This window comes from Manis javanica, chromosome 4 (genome assembly GCF_040802235.1).
Source record: "Manis javanica isolate MJ-LG chromosome 4, MJ_LKY, whole genome shotgun sequence".
Lineage (NCBI taxonomy): Eukaryota > Metazoa > Chordata > Mammalia > Pholidota > Manidae > Manis > Manis javanica.
Window position 1 is genome coordinate 48,019,494 of NC_133159.1, and position 26,146 is coordinate 48,045,639.

A 26,146-nucleotide genomic window follows, 5' to 3' on the forward strand; every position below is an offset into this window, starting at 1 on the left:
TGTTCATGACCTACTTGGTTCACATGCTCAACCCCAGGCCAGGGAACACAGGGCATCTGATTACAGTACCACAGAGTAGGGGTGGAGAAGACTCATTAAAAGGAAAATGAAGTTCTGGAAGGGAGGGGAAATAGGTCCGGAAGAAGAAAAACGAGTCAACAAATTTTCTCCAGAGTACCTGCTGTGTACCTGGCACTCTGCTAGGTGCTTTGTATTGTATCCATTTTACATTACATACTGTGCCTAGCATGAGTAGGAACTCTAGATTTTGTTGAATAAATGAATAAGTGAATGAACTTAATTAACCCTCACACAACTCTTTGAGGTAGGTAATATCAGTTCCATTTTATAGAGGAAGAAACTAAGGTTCTGAGAACTTAAATAGTTTGCTCAAGAATCACACAACTAGGAAGTGGTACAGTTGGGATTAAAACATGGATCTGTCTGATCCCAAAGCTTATTTCTGTGCTGCTGTCACTCGCTAGCCTTGTAGGCTCTGTGAGAGACCCACCGCTCTAAACCTCCAGACCTTCTGCCATTCTGCCCCAAATCCCAGAATCTTGATGCATTATCATTCATTGGTGGGTTTTAGAACATTTACCTGGACAGGGAAAAATTCACTTTGTGATTCTCCACTAATTTCAGGAAGGGAGTGATGCAAGCTGTGTGATCCTGGGCAAGTTATCTTGGTCTCCTCAACACTGAAAAGTTATGAGAATGCTATCTCCTCTAAGGTTATTGTATGATTAGTGAGAGAATGTTTGTAAAGACTTTAGCAGTTTTACACACAGAAAGCCCTCTGAAATGACACCTGATCTATAGTCTCAAAAAAGTACAGAGAATCAGAAAGCAAGTGCTGGGGGAGATGTCAGGTTTCAAAGCTTATTTTGTCTAAAATAAGGCTCCACCAGCTGAACTATTCATTTACCTATTGCTTAGAAAAATCAGTGCCATTTAAGCTATGACATGATGCTTTCTTACTACTTTAAGGTTTTTTAAAAAGAAAATTGATACTGAATCTTTTAGACATAATTAGACATGATATAGATATATTTTTAATAAAAATCTGTTTTAGACTTACTTAGACATGTATTTTTACCTCATATATTGCTCTTGGGTATGTGAAAAAAGACAAGCAAAATACATTGGTACATTGGTTAAGGCCTTCTAAGATTTTTTTCATTCAAAATGGTTTGCCTCTTCTGAAGCACCTTTTGACTCAGTTATTGATGTGTTTTTCCACACACTATTGTCAGTAGATCCATTGAGAGAGCTGGGGAATGAAGCATGTCTTAAAAGGGTACTACACCATTGTCTTGAGAAGTTTCTGTCAAACCACTGGTTGGCAAATTTTGATGCAGGTGCCATTTTTTTATTCTACCAGAAAGTATAAGTTGAAGTCTTCAAGACAACAACTGGAATTCAATGGAGGATGATTCCTCCAATGATCCATAGGAGGTTTGTTGACTAAAATCAATGACTGGTTGTCCAGTCGTTCTGCCTAGGAATAATAACCAAGTCCTCCCAAGCAGGTGATGCAACTATGACATTACTGCAGCCTGACCATCTGACATCATCAATTATAAGACGTGCCTTGATTTCTGTGATGTTAAATGTTAAATAAGAATATGCATTTCAGAATATAGGCAATATGGCAGTAGGAAACTTGGGGAATGAGATGTTCCCAGCTCTTTTGTTTTATTCCTTGTGTTGTCACAATAAGCTTGTGACTGTAGGAAACTTTCAAGCATTTGAAGAGACATTAGGAATGATCTTGTTGAATCCTCTCAATTTACAGGTAAGAAAACTCAAGTGCAGAGAATGATCATGACTTAGATCATCCAAGAATACTCTGAGTAATCATAACCCGCCTTTAGTTCCTCTGCCTTGAGCACTCCACTTCACTGATTCCTATGAGAAAAGAGTTATTTCAGAAGGGAACACATCACTGGCAATCCTATGCTGTCCCATCCCTAAAAGCTCCACAATATTTTTAAATTGAATCACTATCATTCCTGGGCATTTCCAACTACAGTATCTTTCTTGGACTTTAAGTCCCAAATCAAATGTCCTCTCCTCTTAAATGCCTTTTCCAAGAGCCACGCTCATCCCCCTTCCCCCACACCCAACTCCCCAGGCAGGTCATTGCTCCTGGTTTTGTGGTTTCACCACACTTAGCTCCTATTCCTCTCATAGAAGTCATCATATTGTTAGATACAACTAATTTCCTTTTTAAAACATTTTCTCATGGAATATTTCAACATATACAAAGTTAACAGACTAATTAATGAACCTCTCTGTATCTGTCGATTGCTTCAACAAATATCAACATCTTGTCTTTCCTGATTCTTCTACAACTTCCATCATTGTCTACCCCCATCTTAATTATTGTTTAATATTTTTCTCATTGGATGTAAAATTTACATATAATGACATACAGTTACAAATGGATATGCTCATGTACCCCTACACAACTATAAGGGTTTTGAACATTTCCATCATCCCAAAAAGTTTTCTCATGTCCTTTCAAAGTCAGGTTTCCTCCTAAATGCCACACCTCCACCCTCCAGGCAAACCCAGGAAAATTTTTTTCCATGATAATTATTTTACAAAGGGTTAATTTAGAAGTTCACATAAATGCAGCCATACAATATGTACTCTTTTATGTCCATCTCCTTTCACTTGACATACTTTCTATAAGATTTATTCATATCTCATTTAAAACAAAGTAACATTTATTCACATGTTATGTGGATATATTATAGTGTGTTTAACCATTCTTGTGTTAATGGACATTTGGCTTGTTTCCAATTTGGAGCTATTAATAATAAAGCTTCTAGGAACATTCACATACAAGTCTTTTTTGTGAATATATATTTTCATTTCTCTTGGGTTAATATCCAGGAATGAATTGCTGGATCCTAGTGTGGATATACATTTTTCCAAAATGGTTATGCTCTTTTACATTCCCACCAGGAATATAGGAGAGGTCCTGCTGTTCTACATTATCTCCAACATTTGTTGTCAGTCTCTTTAATTTTAGCCATTCTAGATATTATATAGTGTTGTCTCATTGTGGTTCAAATTTGCATTTTCCTGGTAACTAATGATGCTGAGCAACTTTTCATGGGTTTATTGCCCATTCATGTGTCCTCTTCTATGAAGTGTCTGTTCAAACTTTTTGCCCATTTAAAAACATGGGGATGTTTTTTTAAATTATTGCATTGTAGTCACTCTTTACATATTCTGGAATGAAACCTTTTTTCAGATATATGTTTTATGAGTATTTCTTCCCTCTCTGTGGCTTACCTAAGAAGTTTCTTAACAGTGTCTTATGATGAAGTTTATTTTGTCAAACTCTTTATTTTGTGGTTAGTACTCTACTATTTGCTTGCGTGCCATTTCCATCACTAGGCTATACATTCCTAGAGGGAAAGAATGTGGATATTTTCATATTGTACCCTCAGCTTCCAGCGCAGAGATAGGCCAATGACTATGGGACTAAGCTTTCTGGAAGTAGGGAGAAGGAAATATGTATTCCTCTTTCTGTCTAGTATCTCTTTGGGGAATCATACCCAACCCTCACTCTTCAGTTCTTCTAGTTCAGGTGAGGCTCATCTCTTTTTAACCCACCCCTAAGGTTGGGCACTTGACTAAAACTGGGCCAAATAAACTTTGTCCAGCATTCCCCTCACCCTCTTCCCACCAAGATTTAAAAGGACATTGTAAGGCTAAAGTAATTGCTGGACATCTTTGCTAACACACAGATCGGTCCTTCTTGAATATGAAGCCAACACAATTAAGAAATGAAAAAGGGAGAATAAAAGATCCTTGAGGCTGGAATTTGAATCCCTGGATCTGGCCTTTCCTGAAGTTCACCTCCTTTATGAACTTCCCAAATATATGAGACAATAAATTGTCTTTTGTTTGTTTGTTTTTTGTTATTTGTTTAGTCAACTTTGAGTTATATTTTTATTTCTTATAACCAAGTGAGTCCTGTCCAGTATAGCCCTTAATAATGTTAAACTTTCACTTCCAAGTCCCCATATCATTTTTCATAGCTCCAGAGTTCCTTTGGGAGGTGAAGGAGATAGGGTGTGGAGACCAGTATTTGTAAGTTCTGAAAGTGAAAAAACAGTAAAATCGAAGTCCTGAATCTATGTTATGTAGCAGTACTAAAAGTCACAAATTTTTAATCATGCTAAAACCTAAAAACAGAACCAATTACAAGACTCATATCATGGAAAGATTTGTCATTATCAGCATGTCTGAGTGTACCCCTCTTCTCACTATCATTTTACTTCTATCTGTCATCACCAAATATTTGATTGATAAAGGAATTAAAAATGAATCCTCAAAAAGAGCAAATTAATGCTCTCTCAGCAGAATATTTGTCAAATGAAATTTTTACAGTAGAATTTGTCATATAAAATTGATAGTTCTGATTAAAGATGTATGTATGTATGTATGTGTGTATATGTGTCTGTGTGTCTGTTTGAGTATGTGTGTTTATGTATGTATCTGTGTGGCCTGTGTGTCTGTGTATCTGTGTATGTGTATTTGTTTATATTTGTGTGGCATATAAGTGAGTATGAGACTATGTCCATATGGTGTATGTCTATGTGTATGAGCATACATGTTTTTGTGTGATATGGGTGTCTGTGTGTCTATATCTTTGTGTGACCACATTTGTATTTATGTTTATATTTCTGGGCACTATATTGTGGTTTAGCTCACATTTGCATATCTATGTGTATATAGCATATGATACAAGTTTGATTGTGTATTTACATATGTGTCTGTATGCTCTGTGTATAGTGTGTATATGTATCTATTTGTATATTTGTGTAATTCTGTGTAGGTGGTTGTGCTTATGTAGTGAGCCTGTGAGTATGCTTGGGTGGCTGTATGTGTGTGTGTCTGGCTAGGGGCAGGAGGATGACAATGCTACTACTATCCTCTTCTATACTTTGTGCATATTAGGAAAAGTTGCCCTCTGTGGTGGGGCAGAGCCTCTTCCCAGGCACAGAATTTGGCTAGCAGAGTGGGGACTGGACTTCAGCCCCCGCCAGCCCCCTCATATGGTGTCTTGGAGAAAAGTAGGCAGTAAGGCGGACATTTGGAAGGCCCGGAAATCCATTCAGCCTCTCCTTCACTGTGCAAGCACCTTCCCTTAGAATCTAGCCTGAAAACTACCCAAACCAATGTTCTCTAATGGTTTCCAAATAACACAATTCTAACATAGCTCATGGCACAGTTCCAGTCCACATGATGCGCAGGCTCCAAGGCCCCCTTTTTTGGCTCAGCCCCTGAGGCCACAAGTGTGCGCGTCCAGCTGGCCGCCTCCCACTTCTCCTTTAGCCCTGTCATCATCTCATGGCCCTGGACTCTCTTCTTCCACCTGTTGCTTCACTGAGGAGAAACACTGGTTGGGGTTTAGGGTTGCACACTGCTGTCATGGCTCATCACATAGCTTGTACTTTTATTAAAATGACTCATGGCCAGGAGGCTGTGGGGCTGTGATTGGGGTTGTGTTAGGGTAGAAAGATACACATGGTGTAGAACTGGTTTAGAGGGTGAGTGAGGTCTTGGAACTGGGAGGTGGGTGAGCAGCTCAAACCTGGAATAGAAAACTGGTGCTGCAGGTTGAAACCACAGCTTCTTAGGACTTGCATTCATCTGAAACCTTTATATACTACAGGAGCATCTCTGTCCACTTTAGCTTTTCGGGAGAAACTCCCATTTGGCAGTTTGACATGCGATGTCTTACGATAGATGACCTAGAGCAAGTTGCTCCACCTCTGCGAGCCTCTGTTTCTTCAGCAGTAATCCCCACTCCCTCATGCAGGTAGCTGGAGGGATCACTGAGACCCTGCATGTGGAGACGTAGAGCACAGCCCCCAGTAAATGTTAGCACGGTCCTTCCTTCTCCTTTGCACTCTGTACCCGCTTCTTTTTCCCAGCCTTGTGGTGTCTATAGCACTTCATCAATGCTTTTAGTGTAGCATCCACTTCTGGTCTTACACTTAACAAGCACTCAGTATTATTCAGTAGATGTTTGCTGAATGGAGAGATGAAGGAAGACATGTAGACAGAGGACAAGTATCTAGTAGCAGGTAAGCAATAAGTAAGTTGGAGCATTTTCCTGTCTTTGGAAATGAGCAACTGGCATCTGTTAGAGATGAAGGTTAAAAAAATTAATGCTTTTCTATATAAAATATGGCTGTAGGTGGTGGTTAGGGTGGGGAGCTCAGTAGGCCCTTCCAGTCAGTGGTCATCTGTTGGGTCTCCAGGGAACTCTTTCAGTTCTTTTCCTCCTGAGATGACAGTGTGGATTTGGAAAAGAGAGAGATTCTATGCAATGGCACCTGTTCCTGCCAGAGGATCAAGTTTAAGCAAGGCTTAAAAGGGCCTAAGTTGAGAAAGAAAGGAGTAAGGGCAGGAGAAAACAAGTTTGATTAGTAGCAAAATACCCAGTAGGACTGTCGCCACCTCATTATATACCTGTTATTACAGAGCACTGTGCTAGTTGCTGAGATTGTAAAGTAGAAGGTACGGTTCTTGCCCTCCAGGGGCTTCTGGTCTAGGGAGTGGAACTGGGTAGAAGACTAAGAAGTATGGAGCATTTACTGTCTGTTTGGCACTGGGATAAATGTTTTACAATATATCTCAAGAAATAAATATTATTATTCTCCAGGGAAACTAAAGTACAAAGAGGGTAAGAAAACTTTCTCCAGGTCACCCAGCAAACTAGTAGAACTAGTGGCTCTAGTGGCCTTGGGCTGTTCAGAGAACTATGAGCAAGGGCATGAGGGCAAGCACCTGCAGGAGAGAATTGACTTTACCAGGTGTCCAGGTTTAGTGCCACCTGGGTAATAGATAATGATTGTTGCAGGAATCTAGAAGAAAGGAGACGTACTGAGGCCTCAGAGAGAAGGAAGGACTTTGCAGAGAAGGCCCACAACTAGATGCTGAAAGCAGAATACGACTCCAGTAAGAGAAAAATGGAGGGAGAGGCTTTCCAGGTGGAAGGAGGCATAGTAAGCACAAAGGTGGAAGGCTGGATGATTCTCACCTTCTGGGGTTGTGTTATGCACTGTAGAGTACTGGAGAGAGCACAGCCTGCTCCAGATTTACTAACTGCTCCCTTAGGTCAGTCACCTAATCTCCCTAAGCCTCAGTTTCTCTATGTGTACAATAGTTGTGATAGTAGTCACTTCACAGGGCTATTGAAAACCTGAGACAATATATGTGAAGCAACTGGTTTCTCAGAATCACCAGTCTAAGTTAGACCTCAATCTAAATCATACTCCCCTCTCATAATATCCTGTTTCCCTTCCTACTTGGAATTGAATCAGTTATATATCTGCGTGTTTGTTAACTGAATGTCTGCTTTGTGACTCTAAGTTCCATGAGGATAGGGACAATATCTGTTCTTTTCAGCATCATGTCATCTAGAAGAGTAGGCCCTCAATAAATCTTTGTTAAATGAGTGACTATATAAATGTATGAATGAATCAATGATTCATGAGTAATGAATAACTACCTAGCTCTGCACCATGACCCTAAGAATCTCAGGGAAAATATGTCTTTTCTCTGGTGAGGGGGTGAGTTACTAATTCAGGAAAAACCTTCAAAGAATGCAGTTAGAGAATCACAGGGCCTCCACGGGTCATCAGAGAGAGCACATGGTCTCCTGTATGCCTCCCAGTTCTGCACGCAATCAGCTCTGAACAGGAAGGAAATAACACAAACTTCTAATTCAGTTGGTTCCAGGGTTTCACAACCCAGCTCTTCCTGTCTTGCTTAAATCCAATGTGCTGCTTCCCTAGTGTGACTTACAATGTGTCTAGTGGACAATGATGGCATGATTTCCATGCTGCCCAGCAATGACTCTAGATGGATGCCTAGACTTTCCAATAATCAAGTCCTCTATTCCAATGCAACACAATAGCTCATTATGTAGAGTTGGGGAAGAGGAATGGGGATAAACAAACACACTAATAATTACTAGTAATATGATATGTTCTGAGTTCCAAGATACAAGTAAAGACAAGGAACTGAAGGATACAGGGGAGGATATATGGCCCTGCCTGAGGGGAAGCAATATAACAGTTGGATAACATTTACAGCTTTCAAAAATATGATTACGTGTATGATCTAATCTGTCTCCTTGAAGTCATGGAAAATGGGCAGTATAGGTAACATTTATACTGATTTTTGTTCCTAATACATAGGGAAACTGAGACAACTGGAGGTGTTCCAGGATAAAGATCTGATTTCAGCAGCAGATATAAACTCACTGCCTGGATCTCATGACTCTGTTTAGAGATCTTTCTTCTGGACTACATGGTCATGCGCTGGCCTTTATATTGCTCAACTGTGTGAGCATGCTTGCAATGTCACAATCCCCTCACCTTTTGTAATGCATTTCCAATGCACTTTTGTGATGGAACATCACAATCTAATAAATCAAGGGTCATCAAGCTAAGACCCATGGGCCACACTGGCTTATTGCATGCTTGCGTAAATAAACTTTTATTGAAACAGATTCATATCTACTTGTTTAGTGTTATCTATGGCTGTTTTCTTCACAACAAAGGCAGAGTTGAATAGTTGCAACAGAAACTTTACAACCCACAGAGTCTAAAATATTTACGATTTGGTCCTTTACAGAAAAAGTTTGCCACCCCCTAGAATAAATGAATGGAATGGAAGTAAACAGGAAAAAATAGATTCATTCATTCATAATAGGCATATGAAAATGCCATTCCATTCCTGGGGTACACTGAGGAAGATCTAGAAGACGTGTCTTTCATGTATGCAGCATCTAACACTTTATAAAGCATTTCCATATCCATTACCTCATTTGCTCTTCACAGTACTATGGAAAGGTAAGATGAATGAATCTTAGTATTGTTATTCTTATTGTACACTATGATTCACACAGGTGTTAAGTAACCAGGTCCCAGTACTACCTCCTCTCTTCCCAAACAGTCCATTTAGATCTTTGGATATTTTTCAGAAATGAAAGGTAGACAACCATGGTGCAGAAGAAAGAAAATGACTCTAAGCCAGGATCCCAAACAGATGCAGCTAAATCATGTGGCCTCAGCCTTACTGAGCCAGTATCCTCACCTATAAGACAAAGATCAGAGCAACTATTCACCTTCGGAGTTGTTAGGAGGATAGCAGACAGTGACTATAAGGCTCATGGCATAAAGTTCACTTCAATGAAATCACTTATTACCTGGGCTTACCACTCATATCTGGTGTCTTTGGAAAGTTACTTCCCTTTACTGGGCCTCAGTTTCCTTTTTTAGAATAATAAAGGTTTGGATTTAGTAACTTTCTAAACTGGATTCCAAATCTCTGGTCCTATCAACTGTTTCTTAATGGAAACAGGTCAGATTGGAGCTCAGGGTGGAATTCTTCCTCCATTACCAGATGTGTGTCTCAGAACTCACTGAAAACGTCTCAACTCTCCACATCTGTAAAATAGGGAGAAATAGCATCTAGCTTATTGGAAAAGCAAGGGTTGTGAGAATTAAATGAGATAGGTATGTCCAGGACTCACAGACTGTAACCTCATCAAAGGCAAGGACCCATCGGTTTTGTAGATTTAAAGATTGTGACACCGCTTCATAAGGTTGGCTACAGAACTGGATGAGTAAATCCGGATACAGTATGAAGAACAGCACAAAGTAAGCATTCAATAAAAAACTTTTTTTTTAAACCGCCTACGAAAGTGCTGGTGTTCAGTAAATGGTTGAGGAGTTACAGGAAACGCATTTGACGTGCACAGCCATCAGGAGCCGTGCACCGTTTGGGTGGGTGAGTTCTTCGAGATGAGCACCCAGGAGCCTGAGCTCGCCGCTGGAGCAGACAAAGTGCCCTCGGTGCCTTCAGAGGTCCAGAAGCGCAGCGAAACTGCGGTTTCCGCCACCAGCCGCTGAACTCTGCCAAAAGCCGCGGGGGCGGGCATACGTGGGCCAATTCCGGGCCCGGTTCAAAGCGCCAATCCGGGTGCGTTTTACAGGGGCCGCGGCCGGCCGGGGCGGGCCTGGCTTGGGGCGGGGGCGGGGCCGAGGCCGCCCGCTGGGACCGCCCAGCCTCTGCGCGGTGGGGCTCTCAGCGCAGCAACTAGCAGAACCCTGCTAGCTCAAATGTAATTTCAGATTGGACAAGTAAGTGACCCTCCTCTCAGTCCCACGTGTGCACCAGGGGCTTTTGCAGGAGCGCAGGGCCAAAGCGTACCGGCCCAAGCCTCCCTCTCCTGTGCCGCGGTCGCTATCTCCTCGTCCTCTGGCCGCCTAAGTTGTGTCTCCCGCCCGGCCTTGGCTCCCGAGAACTTGTTGAATACCCTATGCCCTCTCCTGGCTGAGGCGTCTGGCCTCTCAAGGGAGGGTTCGGTGTAAACTTCATCCCCAAGGCTGTCTGTGCAATGTCTGGAACCCGGGGTCCCCTGCCATCACTGGCCAGTTAACTATGTTCACTTTCACTTTTTCCTTCACCTCCCCCAAATTGTAGGACATTTTCCCAGGCATTTTTGAGCCATTCAGTCCAAATCTGGCTACCTAAGGCATTTTAAGGCCAGTGCTGCTTATAACTTGAAACGTTTTCCGTGGCTTGTGATGATGTTTGAGGTGAGATTTAGCTTAAACGTTATAATGCTGTTTGGTTAGTTCACCTGGGTAGGAAAGGCCTTGGGGTATCTTTGCATTTTTCTTTATTTCTCTTTTTTTTAAGGATAGACAAGAGGCACAATGGTGAATTTCCCTAATCACTGGCTATTTTCCTCTGAAGTACTTCTCATGTCTTAACAAATATCATTCCTAAATTGAAGGATCTGGCATTGCCACAATATGGAAGAGCTGTCATTATTAGGTTAGTTTTAAAATAGATCAGGAGGGAAGAAGTGATTGTGCTTTTGAATTGCAAATTAATTAGAGGGCAAGTTCTCTAGCTTGTGGCTGTTATTTGGATGGTAGAGTTTTGTTTTGTTTTGCTTGCTTTTCTCCACTTATGTATGATCCACCAAGTGCATATGCTAATTTTTTTAAGTTGCCAGCTGGGTCTTCCAGCTTTCTGACTACCTCCTGGTCCTCTGGGAGTCTGCTGTTAATGAGGCCCTCTGCCTGGCCCTTGATCTGATAATGGCCACTGGCCTGGCTTTTGGAGGGACCTGCTGAGGAAGACCTCCTAGAGGAGGCTCAGGGGGCTGTTATTAGGGATGATCGGGGGAACAGACTGGAGGAGGTGACAAAGGCCTGGGGATCGATTTTGAGGAGGGAGTTTGGGAGCCTCCCTGGCTGAATTTCGAGGTCAAAACAAGTGTATTGGGAGAAGGGAATAACCCAGAGGGTGGATATCTGTGTCTTCTGGATAGAATTAAGCAGTTTACTGAGAGGAGACTGGGCCTTCTTCCAGGCCATATTAATTTTTGCTGTGGGCCTTGTCTTTTCCTGGAATCTGGTTCCCTTTCCCTAACCTTTCACGTAGTTCAAATCACAGTCAATTACCCACTGGTTTTGAAAACAATTTGAGGTAATGAATCTTGCCCTTCAACTCCCAGCCAGAATGCTGCCTCCCACAACCCTGCATCCCAGGGGATTGGAAATAAGTTTGGAATAATTATTTTGCCAGAATGTACTACAGAGATCATTTAACCTCTCACCTGCACATCATTTTAAAAGGTGGAATATAGAATCCACTCAGGTGGTGTAAGAGGAGGCCATCCAAACCAGTTTTTCACTTCATTTGCTCATGAATCTTGTGGCATGTATTCTAGGCCTGGCACTGTAGTAGGCTCTGGGAAAATAAAGATGAACTAGACTTGGTCTCTGCTTTCAAGCTTTCACCCAGTCAGTTTATATCTAGTCTGATGAGGGAGATAATACCATAGCTTACTGCTGTGACCAGGTATGCAAAAGATTCTCCAGTTGAGAGAAGGGCAAATGACCCACCATGGTCTCAGGGAAAACTTCCTGGAGGAGGTACTACAGGAGCTGAGTTACAAAGCCTCAGTATAAGTGAGGAAAGACAAAAGGGGAGGCGATTATCTGACCTGGGAACAGCATGGGCAAAACTATATAAGCCTGGCACACTGTTGATTAGTATGGCTGGACAGGAAAGGGTAAGGTGAGAAATCACCAGAAAGGAGGCTGGGGAGGGTGAAAGGGCCAGATCAAGGAGGGTTAGATGAGTCATGTTAAGGGAGTTTGAAATGTGTCTGCGGAGCAGTCAGGAGCTATTGAAGTTGACATTCTCAGATGTGGAGTAGAACATTAATTCCGGCTGTAGGGTGAAGAATGAACTGCAGTGGTGAAGACTGGAGAGAGGATATTATAACACACACGAAAGATGGGTTAGCCTAGTAATTATGGGACTGGAGAGAGGCTAGAACAGGATGGTTAGGAATTAATTATTGATTTAAGGTAAGGAATAAAGAGAATATAGCCCTCAAGGTATCATTGAGAATACAAGGCATTCTCAACTGCGATATTTTTCCACAGTTTTACTGAGGTATACTTGACATACAATAAACTGTGCTTACTTAAAGTGTCTATTTTGAGAGATCTTGACATATGTATATATCCATAAAACCATCATCACCGTAAAGGTAAAGGACATTTTTAATGGCTCCAGAGATTTCTTGGGCCCTTATGTTAACCCTCCCTCCTGTGGTGTCATACAATATGTATCCTTTTTGTGTGTCTGCTTTTACTTAGGATAATCATTTTGAGAGTCATCCATGTTGTATGTGCATACATAGTTCAGGCCTTTTTTTGTTAAATAGTATTTCATTGTTTGACTTCCCATACTTGGTTTATCCATTTACCTGTTGGATTTTTGGATTATTTGCTGCTTTTTGGCTACTACAAATAAAACTGCAATGGATATTTGTATGCATACATTTCTCTGTATGGATATAGGCTTCCATTTCTCTTGGTTAAATACCTAGAAATGGAGTGACTGGACATGGTAGGTGTATGTCTAATGTTTTAAGAAACAGCTAAACTGTATTTGAAAGTGGTTGTGCCATTCACATTCCTCTCAGTGGGGTCTGAAACTTCCAGTTTCTTCAGCACTTGGTGTGGTCACACTTTAATTTTAGCCATTCTAAAAATGTGAAGTCCTGTCTCATGTGGTTTTAACGTGCATTTCCCTATAACTGATAATTTCACCTTTCTGATCTGTGCTTATTTGCCCATGTATATTTCATATATATTCTTGGGTAAATTTTAAATCTTTTGTCCTCTTTAAAAAAATGGGTTGTTTGTTTCCTTGAGTTTTGAGAAGTTTTTATATCTCATTACAAGTTCTTTATCACATCTGTGATTTGCAAATACTTTCTCCCATTTCATGGCTTGCCTTCATTTTCCTTCACAGTGACTTTTGAAAAGCATTGTTCTCAGTTTTGATGGAGCCAAATTTATCAGTTTGTAATTTTGATGTCCATTTTATCAATTTATTCTATTCTGGATCATGGTTTTGGTATCCTATCTAAGAAATCATGCTGAGCCTGAGTTCTACAATTTTTTTCTATTTTTTTTTTTAAAGAAGCTTTACTGTTTTGGGTTTTGTATTAAATCCACAATCCATTTTAAGTTAATTTAAATTAATCTGAAGCACCAGATGAACGAACAAAGTTCATTTTTTTTGCATAAGATATCAGTTGTGCCCACACCATTTACCGAAAAGCCTATCCTTTCTCCACTGAATTGCCTTTGCTCCATTGGTCATAATCAATTTACTGTGACTGTGTGTGGGACTGTTTTTGGATGTTTTATTTTGCTCCATTAATCTCTTTGTCTATTTTAATGCCAATGCCACATGTGGTGTCTTGATGACTATATAGCTATGTAATAAGTACTGGAGGTAGGTAGTGTAAAGTCCTTCAACTTTGCAAGTTGTTTTGGTTCTTCTGGGTCTGTTACATTTCCGTATTAATTTTACAGTAATTTTGTCAATTTCAAAATAAAGTCCTGTATAGATTTTAGTTGGAATTTCATTGAATCTATTTCTACATTAATTTAGGGGAGAGTTAGCATCTTAAATATTGACTTCTGACCCATGACCGTAGTATGTCTGTTCATTTAATAAGGTCTTCCCTAATGTTTCTCAGCAGTGTTTTGTAACTTTCAGTAGAGTATCTTGCACATCTTTGTCAGAGTATGTGTAGGTAATTGCATATATTTTGATATTATGATAAATGATACTATCTTTTTACATTTCAACTTCCGACTTTAGCTACTTGCATACTTATGTATCCTGAAGTTTTGCTAAACTATTTATTAGTTCTAATAGGTTCTTTGTAGTTGCCATTAGATTTTCTATGTAGGTAATCATGTTACTTGTAAACAGACAATTTTACTTCTTTTCAGTGAGGATGCCTTTTATTTAATTATTTATTGCTATAGTATCCTGGCAAAAACCTCTACTTAGTGTTACATAGAAGTGAGGAGAGCAGGCATCTTCCCTGTTCCTGATCTTAGGGAGAAGCATTCATTTTTTTCATTAGCTATGATGTATGATGTTAGTTGTATACTTTTTTGTAAAAGCCCTTTATCAGGTTTAGGAAGTTCCATTCTGTTCCTACTACATTACTTTGAGAGGTGAGGTATGTTTTATTTTTGTTTTAAATGAAGAGTAGATATTGTATTTTGTTGCTTTTTTCTATAATTATTAAGATAACTTTTTAAAAGACTTTTAATATGACTTACATTCACTGATTTACTTATTTTTTTTCCAAATGTTAAACTAACCTTGTATGAGATAAACTGTACTTGTTCAGGACCTATTATCCTGTTTATATTTTGTTGGATTCTGTTTGCCAAAATTTTATGAAATTTTGCATCTACTTAATGATGGATATTGATATAATTTTTTTTCCTTGTATTATCTTTTAAGTTTTGCTATCAAGATAATTCTGGCCTCATAAAATGAGTTAGGAAGTATTTGTTCCTGTTCAATTTTCTGGAAGGGTTTGTTTAGAATTCATATTATTTCATCCTTAAATGTTTGGTGGAATTCACTGGTGAAACTGTTTGAACCTAGAGGATTTTTTTTTTTGTTCGGCAGTAGAGGAGGAAGAAGTCAATTGATTTCATACTATAGGACTATTCAGATTATCTGTTGCTTCTTGAGTGAGTTTTACTGGTTTGTGTGTTTCAGGGAATTTGTATATATTGTCTAATTTGCTTATAAAATATTCCCTTATTGTTTTGCTATCTATAGAATCTATTTGATGTTACCTCCCTAATTTCTAATATTAGTAATTTGTGTCTTTTCTCTTTATTTTCTTGGTCATTCTGGCCAGAAATTTATTAATTTTATTGAACTTCTCAAAGAACTAGTTTTTGGTTTCATTTATTTTCTCTGTTTTCCCTTTTTTTAACTTACTGATCTCTGCTCTGAAATTTATTATTTTCATTCTTCTACTAACTTTGGATTCCTTTTTCTAATTTCTTAAGGTAGAGATTAAGGTAATTTGTTTTAGACTTCTTTTCTAATATAGGAATTTGATGATATAAATTTCTCTCTAAATATTATTCCTTCAACTCCATCCCATAACTTTTGCTATGCTCTAATTTTCTTTCAGTTAAAATACTTCCTAGTTTTTTGTTTTTAATGTCTTGTTTGATCTATCGGTTATAAAGAATTGTGTTACTCAGTTTCCAAATGTTTGATGACTTTCCACATATCTTTTTATTATTTATAGTTTAATTCCATTGTAGTCACAGCATGTACTTTGTGTGAATTGAAACCTTCTAATGTTTTGAGACTTGTTTTATGTCCCAGAATGTGGTTTGTCATGGTAAATGTCCCTTGTGCATTTGAAAAGAATGTGTGTTCTGCTTTTGTTGAGTAGAGTGTTTTTTACATGTCAGCTAGGTCAACTTTATTGACTACTACTTAATATTGTCCTTGCTGATTTTCTACGTTTCTATCAATTATTGAGAGATGGTTTTTGAAATATCTCATGGTAATTGGGATGTGTGCATTTCTCCTTGTAGTTCTATCAGATTTTGCTTTGTGTATTCTGATGCTCTGTTATTAGGTGCATTAATATTTAGCATTGTTAGGCCATCTTGGTGAATCATCTCCTTTATTATTTCATACTTTCTAATAATATTATTTCCTCTAAAATTTACTTAGTCATTATTCTTGATAATATTTTTGCTGTAAAATCTACTTAGTGTGATAATGATATAATAACTCCAGCTTTCTTTTGATTGCTGTTTTATGATATATTTTTTCCCCCTTTTACTTTTTAATCTATTTGTGTCCTTTTATTTAAAGTGGGTTTCTTCTGGACAACATATAGTTAGACTGGATAACAAAGCAAGGCCTAAGAATTTCTGCCTTTTAATTGGGGCATTTAGATTATATTTAATGTAATTATTTATAAGGTTTGTTTTACATACACCATCTTATTTTTTTCTTCCTTTTCTATTCTATTTTTTTTCTCTCTGTTTTCTTTTGGATTAATTTTTTATATTTTCATTTTTTCCTCCTTTATTGGCTTATTAGGCATTTTTTTAGGTGGGGGATATTATTTTAGGTGTTGTTTTAGGGCTTATACATCTTTAATTTATTAGATCAACTTTCAAGTGTTTTATACCACTTCACATACAAAGTAAGAACCATTTTACAATTTATTTATAATTCTTGCCTACTAGCTTTGTGCTACTGTTGTTTCATGTTGTACATTTCACTTTTACATATGTGTAAACCCCACAATAAGTGGCTAATTTAGTTTGAGTGGTCCTTAATCTCTTGAAGACATTCAAATAATTTTTAAAAAGGCTTTATATGTAGTCATATAGATACCCTCTGCTCTTCAATCTATTTTATAGATCCAGACTTCCATGTGAGATCATTTTCCTGCCTGCTTCTTGTGGTACAGTTCTGTCAGTGATGATTTTTTTTCATCTTTTGTATGACTGAAAAAGTCTTTATTGTGGCTTCAGTTTTGAAATTTTTTTTCAGAGTCAAGAATTTTAAAGTATTTTCTGTCAGTACTTCAAAGATCTTGCTCTTCTGCTTCATAGCTTGCATCATTTCTGATGAGAAATCTGTTGTCATTCTCATATTTTTTTCTTTTGTGCATTAAGTATCCCCTCTGCTGCTTTTAAGATTTTCTGTTTATCATTGTTTTGAACAATTTTATTTTGACATTTTTTTGTTTAGTCTTTATATTTCTTGTGGTTGGGATTTACTGATACTCTTGGAACTGTTGGTTTATAGTTTTCATCAGATTTGGAAAATTTGTGGTCATTATGTCTTCAAATATTTCTTCCAACCTCTTTTCTCCTGTGATTCCTATTTCACAAATATTAGGGCACTTGAAGGTTTTCCATAGCCCACTGATGCTCTGTTTATTAAAAAAATTTTTTTTCTCTTTGTGGTATTTTGGATAGTTTCTATACTATGTTCTTAAAGGTCACTAATCTTTTCTGCTGTATTGTCTAATCTCATATAGTCAGTTTTTCATCTCAGACATTTGTAGGGGCCAAGAGCAGGCTCTCCCAAGATGTGCCATTGTGACATGTAGATTATTTCAGAGTTGAAAACATCAAGGCCCCAAAGATTCAAAAACCTTGACTTCTCCCACCCGCAAACTGCATAAAATGAATTTAGATGGAGACACTCCTCCAGGAAGAGGACTGTCACCTTAGATAATTATGGTTGTAATGTAAACTAGGTGTAGTAGACAGGGAGGGATGTGGCAAAGTCTGTTACAGTTCTTCTCCCTGTCCCAAGGCTTCTGTGCACCCCAGCAAGCAGTTGATTATCAAACATTTATGTTTTCATATTCCTATGAATTTCTTCCCTTTTCTTTTGAAGGCTCAGACCCCTACCCCGCTTCTCCTTGATTTAGGATGATATATATCTCATTCTCCCTGACTTTGGAATCTATGCTTATAGATTCCCTGTGTGTATGCAATTAAACTTTGTTTTTTGTTTTGTTTTGTTTTGTTTTGTTTTTTCTTCTCTTAATCTGTCTCATGTCAATTTGATTCCTGACCCAGTTACAAGAACCTGGAGGGGTAGAGGAAATTTCTTTCTCCCCAATACATTCTAGTTTTCATTTCTAGAATACCAGCATGAGTCTTTTTTATATCTTTCATGTCTGAACTTCTGAGTTCAATCAGACCTTCCTTTTTGAACATATGAAGTAGAAATATGATAACTATTTTAATATCTATGTCTGCCAATTCTATCAAATATGTCAATTCTAAATCATTGTCCATTGATTTTTCTCATTTTTCAGAAGTATTTTCCTGCTTCTCTGCATACCTGGTACATTTTGACTGAATACCAGACATTACGTATCTTACCTTGCTAGGCTGGATTCTTTTGCATTTCTATAAATGTACTTGAATTTTGTTCTGGGGTATGTGTAATTGTGATAAAATGATTTATAAGAAATATATATTTGGTTATTCAGATGACCAAAATATGTTTCTCAGATATATTTGGTGTTTGTCCATAGTTCCTGAAAACAGCTTCAGAGCCATGAAGGTGAACTAGGTGTCTTATTGTGTTATTGAGGAGACTCTAGAACCCCACCCAAGGGAAGGGGCTGTGTGTCTGGGGGCTCAACCATGTGATCGGAAAGTGGGACCTTTCAGCCCTGAGCCCCCAACCTATGAGAGGGGAGAGGGTAGAGGGGCTGGAGGTTGAATCAGCCAGTGGCCAATCACTTCGTCAACTGTTACTATGCAATGAAGCCCTCACAGAAGTCCTTGAGAAGAACTTTTCTTTGTTTTGTTTTTGTTAAAAATTTTATCTTATTTAATTTTTTCTTTTTTAAGTTTTTATTAAGGTATGATTGATATACACTCTTACGAAGGTTTCACATGAAAAAACAATGTGGTTACTACATTCTCCCTTGAGAAGAGCTTTTTACTCTTTCTTGTATCCTGCTTCTCTGTCTGATAGAGAGCTTCCATGCTTGGGGAAACCAGAACACTTCCACATGTCACTGAGCCAGGGCTGAAGCTCATGAGGATAGAAGCTCCTTCATTTGGGACCGTGCCCTACACATTTCTTCATCTGGCTTGTTCACTTGTATCCTTTACACTATCTTTTATTAAACTGGTGTAATGTGTTTTCCTGAGTTCTGGGAGCTGCTCTGGCAAATTAATGGAACAATGGGGGAAGTCGTTAGAACCTCCAATCTGTAGCTAGTTGGTTAGATGCACAGGTAACAGCCTGGGGCTTGAGAACCGTTGAGTGGCGGGCAGCCTTGTAGGCTGGAGGCCTGCATTTCTTGTAGGGAAATCTAGTGTTGTCTCCGGCCAGATAGTGTCTGAATGGAGTTGCGTTCTTGGACACCCTGCTGATGTTTGAGAATTGCTTGGTGTCATGCAGTGAAAACCCCCTCTCACATACTTATATTGGAACTGAGCCTAGGAATCAGCTGAGTAAGTTATTCTGAAACAATTTGATCCTTTTGAGTTGTGCTTTAAGCTTTGTTAGGTGAGACTAGGGCTAATTTCTAACTGCTGAGGTAAAAGCCCTTCTGGGTATTCTACCCAATGTCCTGTGAGTTATGAGGTTTTCTACTCTGGCTGGTGTGAATAGGTACATTCATGCCCTTATGTGAAGTCTGCTGATGGTTCACTCGAACCCTATTGGTTGCTTCTGGCTCAGATAGTTTCCTCACAGGCACACAGTGATTGGTACTCTCCTGAATACGTGAGTGCCCTTTGTAGGTCTCTGGAATTTTCCCTCTGTACAACTGTCTCTTGTCTTGTACTCTGGCCCAAGACTTCCAGCCTCCGGGTCCTCAGGACTCTTAGCTTTGTCTCTTCAACTGAGACTGCAGGGCTGGCCTGGATTTACCCATCCTGTGCCACAGTCTCAAGTACTAAGCTTGAGCAGTTTCAGGAAACCTCATTTTTTCCCCATCTCCTTGGGTTCACTGTACTTTGTTGTCTGTTGTCAGATGTCCTGAGAACCTTTGTTTCCTGTTTTGTCCATTTTTAAAAAATTGTTTTAGGCAGGAGGGTAAATAGGGTTCCTGTTACTCCATCTTAATTCGAAGTGGTGGTGTTCAACTGGAATTTTTGAAGGAAATTTGAAGAAGGGACTCTTTAAAAATGTGAAGAAGGGATTTTGAGGCACCTAGGCACCAGTAATAATGGGGACCACTTCTACCACATGTGACCCGAAGGGGTACAGTGAAGAAGGTATAACAGAATGAAACATAAAATTCCCTCAAGTTGGGATAATTTTCAATAAAGGAGCTATTTGGAAAGGTGAGGGAGCCTGTATGCCTTGGCTAATAGCTGTAGGATTGTTATATCCCTATATTTAAATGGACAAGGGGAGGAATTGTTATCAGAACCCAGGAGAAATGGGGAGAAGTCTGCCTTGAGAGGATCCCTTCTCTTGGCTCAAGGGATGCAGCTGGTTCAAGGCAGCTCTAAAGGAAGGGAGCCCTGACCTTGACTCTCCTTCCTCCCAGAAGGCTTCTGCTGGTGCCCTCCATTGGCCAGAATTAACTAACAGGCAGAATTGACCTAGAGGATCCAGACTGCAGTCCCCAGGACACAGGCAGAGAAGGACTGAGTATGTAGTGGAGGAGGAGGGCAGATGGAGCATCTGCATAAGGAGTCAGTGATACCCTCCTCTGGATCCTGGCTACAGTGTATCGGGGTGTTTGGTGGTGATTTCCTTTCCAAGCTAAGCATAATTTCCCTGTAGGTTCCTATACTCCCTCCCCCAATCATCTTAAATTACTCAGAAAGTCTTTATATGGATGACAAAATGAAGCAGAATCCACACCGCAGGTACACATGAGGTGATGTATGTGTGGGTGACTTATGGGAGAGTAGGGGAATGAAGTGGTGGAAATCATTTAGGCTGAATGTATGACCAGTCCCTTGGCCATCTCAAAGTCCCCCTTCAATGACAGTTTGTGAAGATACATCAGCTCTATTCCCCTTTCCCTTGAGCAACTTATTCTGTTGTAAGTGTCAGAGATAGGATATTCCATTGGATGGTCATCTGATATGTTCCAGCATCTGTTTTATCCAGGGAGCTTCCAGGAAGGTAGAGAAAATCTATGTGCTTGTCATGTGCTATTAGCCCAACTTGCCTCCTCTCCATGCAATGTCATGTGGAAACACGGGTGTCTCAAGATCATTCATGTTAATGTATCAAGTGCCCTTATCCCATCTTCCTGTCTTTTTATTTTAGAAAAATAAAGACAGGAGGAACAGTTATAGGAAAAAAAGACAGGAGGAACAGTTATAGGAACTGAAAATAGAGAGTGTGGGAGAAAGAAGACTCAACAGGAGGTCATGAGAATCATTTTATCCCCATTTAAATGGATAGTTCATCTAAGGAACTAGGTGGTTTGGATGATCCTACGGGATAGAATTCAGGACCAAAGGGTAGAAGTCATACAAAGCAGAGTTCAATTCAATACAAGTATCTCTTATTATTACAATCACAGCTGCTCACTGTGGAAATTCAAACAGCATAGACAGGGAACATTAAAAATTACCCTCCAAGTTCCTGCATTTCTTTTCCCTAGATGTCACTGAGATAAGCAGGTTTTTGCATCTTCCTGAAATCTTGTATGGTACTTAAATGGTACAGTGGTTCTCAAAATTCAGCAGCTGTCAAGGTTATCTGGAGGGCTTTTTACAGCACAGGCTGAGGAGCTGTGCCAGAGCTTCTGGATCAGTAGATCTGGGTGGAGCTGCGAGTTTGCATTTCTAACACATTCCTTGTTGATGCTGCTGTTATGCTGGAGACCACAGTTTTAGAACCACTGATGCTCTATTCTCTTTAAAAAAAAAGTAAGACAAATGGGGTCATTTTATAGTGTCTGAGAATTTGATCTTTTACTTAATAATTCATAATTAGCACTTTTTATCTCTCCTCATTGCTTTTAACAGCTGTTTAGGTATCACCTTTAGCAACTCCCCCATGAATCAACATTGTTTCCAGCGTTTTTGTGAGCATGCTCTTTCCAAAAAATGTTCTAATGGACATATTTGTATGTATCTTTTAGGTGAGCCAATCCATAGATTCTTAGAAGATAAATTCTTAGAAGTTAAGCTGTTGTGTATACAGTTCAATTTTGAAAATGAATGGATATGCCAAATTGTTCTAAAGAAGGTTGAACCAATTCTCCCACTAAAAGTATATGAATGTGCCTATTTCCCCACAGTCTTGCCAGAAATGGATATTAACAAATTTTTAGTTTTTGCCAATTTGTTAGGTGTAACATTATATCTCAGAATTGTTTTGTGTGCATTTCCTCCATTATTTGTGAGGTGAAAGGTTCATATGCATTCATTGTATTTCTTTTTCTGTGAACTGCAAGTTTGTTCTTTTCATCACAAGAAGAGGGGATAGGGTGAATAAAGGTGCCAAACCTTGCTTTGACAGGTTGCCGGTATTTTGTAACGTTAGAGTAGAAGGGATTGCGGTCAGGGAGGCAGGTAGGGAGGTAAGGGTAGAGGGGCAGGCAAGAGCCAGCGCTTGAAGGCCCTTGGGTGTCAGATAGAGGGCTTGGGCTTCATTTTGGGCAGAAGCCATGTAGGCACTGGGGGCAGGCAGCCATTGAAGTCGTGCTGTAGCTCTTGCGTAGTTTGACAGGGTGTGTTAGTGGGAAGGCAGACTCTCCAGTTCTCTAAGTCTAATGTTTAATCTTCAAATAACTCATTCTTTTAGGTCTTTCACCTTGGGCTGTAATGCCACTTGGCCATGCCTCGTAAGCAGGTAAACAAGAACAGGTCAAAGACCTCCGCCAGCTCTAGCTGGGCATTGTCTCTGAGGTAGGCGTTTTGTAAGACTGTGTGGGAACAGATTTTGTTGCTTGACCCAGTGCTTCTCTGAGCCTTTCTTGAACCTGCCGGACGTCTGAAAGCAGTTGTTAAGGTTGGTGGGTTCCTCTATTGTTTTAATTCGAGTGACTTTCTGGGAAAAGCCATGGATTTTGTCCAGCATGCTAATGATAATGGCATTGCTTTGAAGGTCTGGTTAGTTCTATAGAAAATCATTTCGTAGTTAATTATGTCAGCAAATCAACAGCAGTCTCTTAGACAACAAAGTGACAGAGGGGAAGAAACTACATGGTATTTACATTATTCAGAACTCAGAGGTCAGGAATTCATATTTCGAAGAGTCCCTATAATAATAAATCACTAAGTTTGTATATAATTTTCCCTGTTGTGGGCTTAGCTTTATAATTGTCATATCAGGGTTCAAATATAGTAACTTTGCATTTAGGATCAGGACACCAGCCCTTCACTCTGTTTGTGCATTTTCGGCCATGTTTCTGCTTCCAGAGTCCTGGCATGAGAATGAGAGACGATCAGATTCAAACTTAGACTTTTTGAGAACTCAAGGCATCATTTGGGTTGTGAAAGATAGACTGAGGTAGACTGACTAGACAGGATCTCTTGTCTGTCTGAGGGGTCTTCATCTCCATCTGCCTTCTCCCCTCCATACATGTGCCTATGGAAGTAGGCTCTTGGTCAAGGAGGGAGCTGCCCTGGGCTGGGAGCGTGGAGCTTTCCACAGAAGAGAGGCAGTGCTCGTAGTGCTTCTAGAACCCTTCAGGGACAGTCCTTAGGGGCTTTTTATTTTAAAAGGTATTTGACTATTTTATACATTAATAATCTCCATCCCCCACAACCTAGTAATTCTCCTGATACTACATTACACTGCTCTATGCTTATCTATATGTACAAGGATGAAGCAGGCAGAAGATTCTCAGTTAATATCTAATGTTTTTTACAGTAACATTTATAGGGACATAAAATATCCTTTATTAATGAGAGCATAGAGAAGGCATTTCTAATGACTGAGTGTCTGAGAAGTTTTTACAGGGTGAACAGACTTGGGAGAGCATTCTGAAAATGTGCCCAGGATCAAGGCACTTGGTTAGTGTGGAAAGCCAAGGACTCTGGCTTAGACAAACTCGAATTTGAATAGGGCCTCCTTCCTCTCCGGGCTTTGTGACCATGAGCTAAGGACTGGTTGCTTCTGGATTTCTGTGTCCTCACCTGTAAATGAGGGAAGCAGCACACACTTTGAAGGACATTGTGAAAGAGGGTTCTCCTCTCCCTTTCTCTGCACAAGAAGGTATAGGTGGGTGGGGCACTATAAAGGGCCTGAAAGCCATGTAACCACTAAGGAGCTACTTTATTGGATGAAAAGGGTTGAAGAGGAGAGAAGAGACAGTAAGCAGGGTTTAGAGAAGAGGACATAGGATCTGAAGTTTAATTTGCTCTCAGGTGATGTCATTATACGAGTTTGGGATGTCATTTGGTGAGTCATGTTTTCCACCCCTGATCTCTTTAGGGCCTATACTGTGTGTCTGGCCTCAGCATGACTGGAGGCCACGTTTTCACTGTGTCAGCTGTTGTGTGGTCCTCACCTGTGTGGCTTTTGGGGGGTGGCCCTTTGGGGCCCCCACCCAGAACTGGCTCAGTTCTGATCCTTGTGGCTGCCACCATATTGTGAGGCAGGCGTGGGGATTTGGTAAGTTCTGACGTTTCTACCTTTTGGAATCCAACTCTGAATTTAAAAGAACAGCCAACCTTTTGACTGTCTTATTTAATCCCAAACTCCTCCTCCAATCACTTCGTGTTTGTCATTAAAAATGGACTCAGTCCAGAGCACGAAGATCCTCAACATCCTGGAAAGAATTGAGGTTTTGCTCTAGTGGCTGAAACAGTGATGAAAGCTGTAGACTGGTGCTGACTTTACCAACCGATGTCTCTGCCTCCTGTGGGGTGACGGGGAGCTGGAGTAGGATGCTTGGCCCCGAGAGCGGGGCTGGCATTCTGGTGGCCACATGAAGCCACTTCACTGTCATATGTAAGTTTACTAAGTGCATTAGGTTTAGCTTGAATTATAAACTAGGAATAACTTGAGGCCTCACCATTTGATTCATAAAAATCAGATTCTTACATTAAATTGTCAACTCTTTAAAATCAGAGATCATATATTTTTCAATTTTCTATTCCTAGCATCTTGGTGTAGAGAAAGCACTTGTATTTTCTTTTTTTTTTTTTAAACTGGGATTTGAGCTGTTAACTATGGTGAGAACACCTATGTATAGGTAACAGATATTAAGAAATTGCAGGTGTCTGGAGGTGGTTTAGAAGGGCAGGTAGGCACATAACAACAGTCCTAATAATTGCCACAGTTTGCTGAGCATATACCATCCATCAGCCACTATGCTGGGAACATCAGTTACATAGCGTCAGTTAATCTTTCCAAAAATACTATGAGGTTGGAGCTGTTGGAAACAGCTTTTCACTTTAAGAGGACAGCTGTTCTTCTTCCAGGTGTATTGTTGTTAAAGTCAATGGAGAACCAATTACTATTGCCAAATTAGTTCTTTCTTTCGTGTCCCAAACTTCCCACCATCTTAGAGCATGTGTGATTTGTTTAAAATGGTATTTAGTTCTTTCTGTTAAGACTGATGTGGACAGGTGTACTCATTGCTTATCTTTTTCTTCCCAAATTTACCAATCCCCAGATTGCAATATAACTCAATAAATAAATTGTGTGGGACTCACGTACATGAGCTCCCAGCAAAGTTGAAAGATCAAAGTTGAAAGAAGATATTGAGTTCCCTCCCAGGTCTCTTGGACACTATTTCTGTGGACACGGTCACCAGATTGATTCTGAAGGAGTGGCTCTTTAAGAAATAGAACTTGAAAGCAATCTCATCCACCCTGGAGGGTTGTGATCTTGGGAAATAATAGTATTGCTATTGGGTTATTTAGAAGAAAAGGAGGACGAAATAAGAAAAACCTCTAAATGATCGGTTTTCAGCACAGTATTTGTAGCACTGACCCCCTCCTTGGAATTGCTGAGATAGTTTTGCAAAGGATAGCCTCCCATACTGGGTTCCACTTTCCCTTTTTCACGCTGCATTTGAGCAGCTTGCACATTTGTTGAAGCATTAGCCATGAAGTCTGTGGTTTCCTGTGGCACATTTCTAATAATATTTATACAGGCTGTTATTTAATGAACCGTATAAATATTTATCATAAGAGTAGTCTTTTGATCATGGACAGGGGCCAAAAATCAGACCAGTCCATGCTGGGGACTTGGCCAGAAGGCTGTTGCTGTCCTATGAAACATCTTGTAGACT

The 26,146-nt window shown here is 39.7% G+C and overlaps 1 protein-coding gene across 9 annotated transcripts in view; it reads left to right on the forward strand.

Annotated features, from left to right (window-relative positions):
- Positions 1–10,060: 10,060 nt before the first annotated feature.
- Positions 10,061–26,146, forward strand: part of FGGY (FGGY carbohydrate kinase domain containing) — a 409,199-nt gene continuing 393,113 nt past the window's right edge. For 8 of the 9 annotated variants that reach the window (XM_073234008.1, XM_073234011.1, XM_073234012.1 and 5 more), the window contains exon 1: positions 10,061–10,187. The gene's annotated coding sequence lies outside the window, so the exon portion shown is untranslated. Of the gene's footprint in view, positions 10,188–22,759; positions 22,912–26,146 lie in introns of those variants that run through there. The other variant, XM_073234007.1, reaches the window with a different exon arrangement.